Raw genomic sequence first — 8,413 nt, 5'->3', positions numbered from 1 at the left:
GGACAGCTGTTGATGAAAATCTGCGGTAAAACCTATGAGAAGTGGCCATGTGCACGCATCTTCCTTCCCACAGCAGGCACAATCAAATCCTCCTTTGAATGGCCTCAAAGTTGAGCAGCACTCATTGGCACAGCCTCTTCTCCCACAGACAGGCCAGTGAGCAACACGGCAGCGCCAGCCAGATGGGCAAGGACAAGAGCAGATGCCAACAAGGCTTTGAAGCTGTGCCAAGGGAGGTTTACGCTGGGCGTTGGCAAGAACTTGTGCCCAGAAAGGGCCATTAGATCCTGCAATGGCCTGACAGGGGGCTGCTGGAGTCATCCTTGTGGCAGGTGGGCAAGGCAAGCCAGGCCGCAGCGCTTGGGCCCCGCTCTGCTGGCCATGCTTGCCGCCATGGCTCACAGGTTGGACTCAACATTCTCTCAGGGCTCTCTGAGGCCAGGGCGTTCTGTGCTTCTGTGACATCACAGCCTCTGGCGACGGCACGGTGCCTGGCAACTGTCGCCAGCTGTTGCTGCGCCCCAGAGCCCAGGCAGACCTGCTTGCAGAGAGATGCCCAGAGCCTCTGTGCTGCCGGCAGAGCTCTATGGCTGCTCACGGCTCTTCCTCGCTGCTGCAGCTTTACGTGCTGCTGCTCTTGGCCCATCCCCTCGACCCTTCCAGCAAACTTGAGCAGAGCACGGATGCCTCTCCTATGCTTCCGGAGGATTTCTACCCGGAGGAGACGGACCCTGAGCAGATCCTGTGGGTGTCCTGGGCAGTCCTGCTGGTTGGCGTACTCATCATAGGCATGGCCATGGGATGGGCCCTTGAGAGAAGATTTCGGAGATGCCGGGGAGAGGTGAGGCGGGGCTGGGGGGGTCAGGGAGGCGGGATGGGGCAGACCTTGAGGGCCTCTTGGGCACCCTTTGGCCAGTGCCCTGTGGCAGAAGGGGCCTGAGCTCCTGGCTGGGGAATCCAGCACAGGGGCTGAGCCCCATGCACAGCACCAAGCAGAGGCGGCCAGAGCTCTGCATGCTGCAGCCTCTTCCCCGGGGCAGCCCAGCCCAACTGAGCCCGAGTCTCTGTCTCCGAGGCCAAAGGCAGCCCCACTTTGTGGGTGCCGGCCCCGCTCTTCCCCTCTGCCTCTTCCATGGGGATCCCTGCGCTTTGCCTTGCAGCGGAATCTCCGGAGCCCTTCAGGCCGTGCAGGGCCCCGCCGCCATCGAAGACACGGCTGTCCAAAGAAGTTGATGCAGCTGCTGAGGCACAACCGTGACATGATGCGGTTGTGCCTTCGCTCTCAGCCGAGACCAACAACCAAGACGGCGGCAAAAGAGGGCATTGGCAGGAGACTCCGCACCTCCCCGCAGCTCTGACCTCCAGCGTGGCACTCCGAATTCAGAACCTTACGGGGAATGTGTGACCAGTGCCCAGCCCAGGCACTGCGACGTTCCCCATCTTAGAAGTTAGCCACACCCCTATTGTTAGTTGTAGGATTCCCCACCACGTTTCCCCCAAGAAGTTGACCTTTCCCTTAGTGTTCAATTCTAAACAGTTGAAGTATTGAAGTATTTTAGGCTTAAGATTCTTACCCCATAGTCTTCAAGTAACGTTGTAGTGTAGATTTTAGAAGTAGTCAAGTGAATAAAGTTCACGTTTTCTACACGTTGCTGTGTCATTTTCTTGATGTTGCACCTGAGACCTGGGGACTCCTTGAGAGATGGGTTTGCATGGCAGCTCCAGACTGCCTGCAATGGAGAGCCCGAGTGCCCCAGCAGGGTTTGCAAGAGTATGGAGGGCAGCGGGAAAGAAGAAGGTGGCCAATATTCACCTGCCTCCACCTTCCAAGGAAGCTTGGAGTCAAACCCTGTCTGCACGTCAGGGGGGACCCTAAAGGCCCCGGCAGGCATCAGGATGGCCCCAGGACGGGGGGCTCGCAGGACTCTGGGGCACCATGAAAGGAGCAGGATCATCCCTGGAATGCTGGGAGAGAAATGCAGAGACGTCTCCCCTGGGATCCAGGCAAGGGCTGAATTCAGGCAGGCAATTAGATCCACAGGCTGCCTGGGCTATGGCAGCTATCAGTCCTGCTTCATAGATTTCTGGGGGGAGTTTATCTATATAGATCTGTATTTAGTTCTTTCTATTTATCCTGTTGACCCTCCAAATAGGATTAGATTTCATTTGCCTACAAAACATCCGTTTTTTGATTTGTAGGAATCAACTATCTGTGCTCCCAGTTTCAATGACTTCTCTCAAATTCATTCTGCATCTTGCTCCTTTACAGCACCATCAAATACCTCTGTTAAATAAAAGGAGTATCAGTGGAAGGACGACAGTCTTGTTGCTTTCTGAAGAAAGTTAACTTTGATGACATATCTACTTTTAAAAATCCCATAGGAATAAAACTTACAGATCAGCTTTAGAATTTCAGAAGCTGGTTCCTCAACTCTTCCACACCACTTTACTTTTTGGGGACATTCAGCAGCAATAGCAAACAAGCACAGCAAAGAAATGGAAGAAGAAATGCAGATCATCAGCAGCAGACCACCTAGCAAAATCCATTTTAAATACAGCTCCAAGTTCTCAAAGAGCAAGTGTGAAGTGTAAATGGAGACACTCACACCAAATTACTACCAGTTGGTACTTTTGGCATTTCCACTGGCTTTCCTCTTCACTTTTTTATCTCTCACCTAAGGGAAGAGAAAAAAACCCAAACAAACACAACCTTTCAGGCAGAGAAAAGATGTGGTTGCTCTTGAAGAAAGCATTTGATTCTGCCTGTAGAAGAACCTGTTGGGAAAAATAGTAGCTTTTAGCAAAATGCCACTGTGCTCTTGCACTTGTTCTACCACTGTGAGAAAGAACAGGCACGTCTGTAAGGCTCCTGCAGCTCACCCTGGCTGAGGGTCATTGACCACTTATCACTGCAGGGGTCACTGGCAATAACGATGGTGGAAAATGTGGAGGGAGCTGGATAAATAAATGCTTGCCATTGCCTTAGCAGAAAAAAACCCCATCAAAACCAACCCACCCTCAAAACAAAGCAATGAAAATAGTTTGCCTCTGAATGAAAAGAACTTTAATTAACTATATGATGTCTGCTTTTGGTTCAGCATTCATCAATCTGAATTTGAATATGCATAGGGTAATTCAAGGTAACGGAAGCTTAAAGATCATGTCTATTTACTTGTGCATAGCCCATACTGAAGCACATTAGAAAGCCGTGTTTTGCTTGAAATCTGCGCGGTATTAACTTCATTCCCTCTTATACTCACTAGGTAATTAAATACATGAAGAAACAGATTTTTTTTTTTTTTATTAAGAATGCATTATAAATTAGGAAGGCATGGCTTTATCAGTCTGCTGATACCAACATTACTCAGCTAAGTTGAAAGTATTAACACAAGAACTTGATGACAGAAGCAATGTTCATCAGAGCCTCAACAATAAAGTTGCAGTTCCAAGTTTTTCAGATGTCCTACACTTGCTAAGGCATCTCCAGAAAGAAGAGTCACCAGAAAATAGCAGAGGAAATTTGAAACCCATTTCTCTTTTGGTTTTTTTTTTTTTCAGAACTTTCTTGTGGGCAACAGAAAACTCCTAATATGTGGAATGAAACGTAGTTTTTTTGCCTGAGTCATGAGTCATCCCCTCAGTTCCAACCTGATCCAGTGGTCACTTGAATCTTGGAAAGGGTCAAATCAGCAATATGAAATTTCAATTGTATTCATGAAAGTAGCTCTTTTTTCTCCATTCCCCTCCCTCTCCCAAATATATCAACACCAAGTGAGAAAGGCTTGATTTGAAAGATAATTATTACAGAATTAAACATGGACATAGCTAGTTTGCTACAAGTCCCAGCAGATAGAGAAACGAGAGCAGAATCAGAGGTTATCAAACTCAATATAAAATCCAGCTCATGCTTTCCCCAAAAGCCTCGTTTAACTTATCCAGGATTAAAAATAAAAGAAAAATGAAAAAATCATATAAAAGCATTTCACATAGTATGTCAAATACTATCATTTCCATCTGAAGTGTTCATCATTATTATGTTTTTCTGAAGTGAATTACCAAGTCTCCAGCACCCATCTTCCCAATATCTGATTCTAAGTGCTTGCTAGTTTAATCCCTTAGGAAGCAAAAGTAGCCCCAAGTGTCTCTGGACAAACAGAAACTAAACAACAAAGCTTGACAACATATATTAAATTGTCAATAAACTCAATAAAGATTTTCCACGCCAGAGATAGCTATCACCAGCTTATGAATTTTGCTAGGGCAGGTTTAGTGAAGAAAAACTAGGTCTTTATTACCAAATCAGTTAGGAGTTGTTCTACTGTACTGCCGTTAGGATGGGAGTATAAACACCATATTCTTCACAGCCTCATCCACAAAGAATTCCACCTTAAAATTAAGGCTGCTTTGGAGTTTGACCAAATGAAAATTCACTCATAAAACACAGTGCTGGCAGCATGGTCAGTCTTTGCAATACAAAACTGGGAACTAACAGCAGATTCCTGATCACATCTCCAAGGCTGAGTGTCCAGAACTGTAGTGGTGGCCAGGCCCTTGCTGACTGCCAAACCTCCAGCCATCATCCCTTCCTCTCCCAGGGACAGGCGAGAAAATAAGATCGGCAGAATCTAGAAAGCTTAAGCTAAAATCAAGAAGGTCATTGATGAAACAGACTGTAGTGGTTTAGAAACTAGCACGCAGATTTAGATGAAAACAAATCTTAGTGATCAGCAGTTAAAATGAATACTTAATTCTATTATTCTGCATATTATTAGACAGTCGGAGACAGCCAAGCTGACCTCAAGCATGCTGAAGCATCGGGGCCCGGCAGTGCACAGCTTCCCAGGAGCTGATTTACCCATCGTTCTCAAGTGAATTGACCTGCCCACAGCCCCACAGTAGAACTGCTAGGCTGCAAAATAAAAAATGAGTTCTGCTTAAGAGTCAAACTCCAGCACATAGACCATATTAAAGGAAGAATGAAACCTGCAGCATTTGATGGACCTTCAATACCCTGAGAAGATGACAAATACCCCAAGATGAACAAGTTTCCAAAACACAAATCAAAGGACTGATTTTGATGGATAAAATGTTAAATAGGCCTGTGAAGTTGGAGTTGTTAGGTTGCACATGAAAGAAGGGAAAAAAAACACACCCCAACCCTCAAATGCAATTTTAGATCCCTCTTGGAAAATTTGCTTTAAAAAGAGAGGAATAGATACAATCTTCCCCTCACCTGGAGATTTTAATGAATTCAAGCGAGAAAAGAACCTCTTTTGACACCAACCATCCTTAGTAGCAACATTTTGCAGCACGCAATTTGCAAAAGTTAACCTGCCAGGCAATAATACAGAAAAGAAAAATGAAAAGGAGGGCAAGGAAAATCATCTTCTGCTGAAACTGCTCTTCTACAAAAACAAAGTGATATTAAGATTCAGCCCGTGAAGAACACATACCTCAACCATGAGAGAAAAACACAATTCTTAAAAATTTCTTTGCTACATTAGAGATAGAAAATTGACTACAAATCAGGTGTTCAGTACTTGTTGCTTGTTCAGTACTCAGACATCATAATTACTACCACAATATTAGAAGAATAATCCAATAGACATATCTCAGGGATGCATTTTAATTCATTTGCTGGTGCCAGCCATGCTGTGCTTTGGTTCTATCCATCCATCCTGCTGCAAAAAGGTTCAATTTTGTTTTCACCAGCTGAGACAAATCAGCTCTTTGACTCACAGCTCACCACAGACCTCGAAACAGGAGGCAAAGATCTACACCAGTTGGCCTTTCACAACTTCTCACCCATCTATTACCTTTCTGTGGCCAGCTTCAGAAAATGGGGGGGAAGCCATTCCAAAGAATACGACCAAGGAAATCACACAGCACTCGGGACTTTTTCCAGACATCAAATTTTTAATGGATGATGTGAAGTATCACAGAAGCAATTCCTGTCCACAGAAAAAAAGATTTCAAATGGTTTTGTCTCAAAGACAATCACTGGATGTTGAAAATTTCTGCTGCTGAAAGTTACATTAGGTCCTCAACACTGAGCAATCAATATCCCCACAATCTAAACTGTGAAATTACCACCTCGGCAAGGAGAAAATTTTCAGGATTTGCAACTCATCTCAAAACTTCAGTAGAACTGAACCAGCAGAATTTCCCTGAGATGCCATTGTGTTCTGGAACCCCTCAAATACTCACTAAAACAGACTTTACTTTCAGTAGGACAGCTGTTGATGAAAATCTGCGGTAAAACCTATGAGAAGTGGCCATGTGCACGCATCTTCCTTCCCACAGCAGGCACAATCAAATCCTCCTTTGGATGGCCTCAAAGTTGAGCAGCACTCATTGGCACAGCCTCTTCTCCCACAGACAGGCCAGTGAGCAACACGGCAGCGCCAGCCAGATGGGCAAGGACAAGAGAGAGCAGATGCCAACAAGGCTTTGAAGCTGTGCCAAGGGAGGTTTACGCTGGGCGTTGGCAAGAACTTGTGCCCAGAAAGGGCCATTAGATCCTGCAATGGCCTGACAGGGGGCTGCTGGAGTCATCCTTGTGGCAGGTGGGCAAGGCAAGCCAGGCCGCAGCGCTTGGGCCCCGCTCTGCTGGCCATGCTTGCCGCCATGGCTCACAGGTTGGACTCAACATTCTCTCAGGGCTCTCTGAGGCCAGGGCGTTCTGTGCTTCTGTGACATCACAGCCTCTGGCGACGGCACGGTGCCTGGCAACTGTCGCCAGCTGTTGCTGCGCCCCAGAGCCCAGGCAGACCTGCTTGCAGAGAGACGCCCAGAGCCTCTGTGCTGCCGGCAGAGCTCTATGGCTGCTCACGGCTCTTCCTCGCTGCTGCAGCTTTACGTGCTGCTGCTCTTGGCCCATCCCCTCGACCCTTCCAGCAAACTCGAGCAGAGCACGGATGCCTCTCCTATGCTTCCGGAGGATTTCTACCCGGAGGAGACGGACCCTGAGCAGATCCTGTGGGTGTCCTGGGCAGTCCTGCTGGTTGGCGTGCTCATCATAGGCATGGCCATGGGATGGGCCCTTGAGAGAAGATTTCGGAGATGCCGGGGAGAGGTGAGGCGGGGCTGGGGGGGTCAGGGAGGCGGGATGGGGCAGACCTTGAGGGCCTCTTGGGCACCCTTTGGCCAATGCCCTGCGGCAGAAGGGGCCTGAGCTCCTGGCTGGGGAATCCAGCACAGGGGCTGAGCCCCATGGACAGCACCAAGCAGAGGCGGCCAGAGCTCTGCATGCTGCAGCCTCTTCCCCGGGGCAGCCCAGCCCAACTGAGCCCGAGTCTCTGTCTCCGAGGCCAAAGGCAGCCCCACTTTGTGGGTGCCGGCCCCGCTCTGCCCTTCTGCCTCTTCCATGGGGATCCCTGCGCTTTGCCTTGCAGCGGAATCTCCGGAGCCCTTCAGGCCGTGCAGGGCCCCGCCGCCATCGAAGACACGGCTGTCCAAAGAAGTTGATGCAGCTGCTGAGGCACAACCGTGACTTGATGCGGTTGTGCCTTCGCTCTCAGCCGAGACCAACAACCAAGACGGCGGCAAAAGAGGGCATTGGCAGGAGACTCCGCACCTCCCCGCAGCTCTGACCTCCAGCGTGGCACTCCGAATTCAGAACCTTACGGGGAATGTGTGACCAGTGCCCAGCCCAGGCACTGCGACGTTCCCCATCTTAGAAGTTAGCCACACCCCTATTGTTAGTTGTAGGATTCCCCACCACGTTTCCCCCAAGAAGTTGACCTTTCCCTTAGTGTTCAATTCTAAACAGTTGAAGTATTGAAGTATTTTAGGCTTAAGATTCTTACCCCATAGTCTTCAAGTAACGTTGTAGTGTAGATTTTAGAAGTAGTCAAGTGAATAAAGTTCACGTTTTCTACACGTTGCTGTGTCATTGTCTTGATGTTGCACCTGAGACCTGGGGACTCCTTGAGAGATGGGTTTGCATGGCAGCTCCAGACTGCCTGCAATGGAGAGCCCGAGTGCCCCAGCAGGGTTTGCAAGAGTATGGAGGGCAGCGGGAAAGAAGAAGGTGGCCAATATTCACCTGCCTCCACCTTCCAAGGAAGCTTGGAGTCAAACCCTGTCTACACGTCAGGGGGGACCCTAAAGGCCCCGGCAGGCATCAGGATGGCCCCAGGACGGGGGGCTCGCAGGACTCTGGGGCACCATGAAAGGAGCAGGATCATCCCTGGAATGCTGGGAGAGAAATGCAGAGACGTCTCCCCTGGGATCCAGGCAAGGGCTGAATTCAGGCAGGCAATTAGATCCACAGGCTGCCTGGGCTATGGCAGCTATCAGTCCTGCTTCATAGATTTCTGGGGGGAGTTTATCTATATAGATCTGTATTTAGTTCTTTCTATTTATCCTGTTGACCCTCCAAATAGGATTAGATTTCATTTGCCTACAAAAC

At 48.5% G+C, this 8,413-nt stretch overlaps 2 long non-coding RNA genes across 2 annotated transcripts; both read left to right on the top strand.

Moving 5' to 3' along the window:
• Positions 1–531: 531 nt before the first annotated feature.
• On the top strand, positions 532–1,647 carry LOC147645697 (uncharacterized). The gene is made up of 2 exons (XR_015282209.1): positions 532–841; positions 1,161–1,647. It is a non-coding gene; the product is annotated as an uncharacterized LOC147645697 (long non-coding RNA).
• A 5,080-nt stretch (positions 1,648–6,727) lies between these two features.
• On the top strand, positions 6,728–7,881 carry LOC147645696 (uncharacterized). Its single transcript, XR_015282207.1, has 2 exons — positions 6,728–7,075; positions 7,395–7,881. It is a non-coding gene; the product is annotated as an uncharacterized LOC147645696 (long non-coding RNA).
• Positions 7,882–8,413: the final 532 nt, after the last annotated feature.

The sequence above is a fragment of the Cyanistes caeruleus genome, unplaced genomic scaffold, assembly GCF_971803275.1.
Source record: "Cyanistes caeruleus unplaced genomic scaffold, bCyaCae1.hap1.1 HAP1_SCAFFOLD_191, whole genome shotgun sequence".
NCBI classification, from domain to species: domain Eukaryota; kingdom Metazoa; phylum Chordata; class Aves; order Passeriformes; family Paridae; genus Cyanistes; species Cyanistes caeruleus.
Note: the sequence above shows the minus strand (reverse complement) of the source record. Positions and strands in the feature narration are given on the sequence as shown.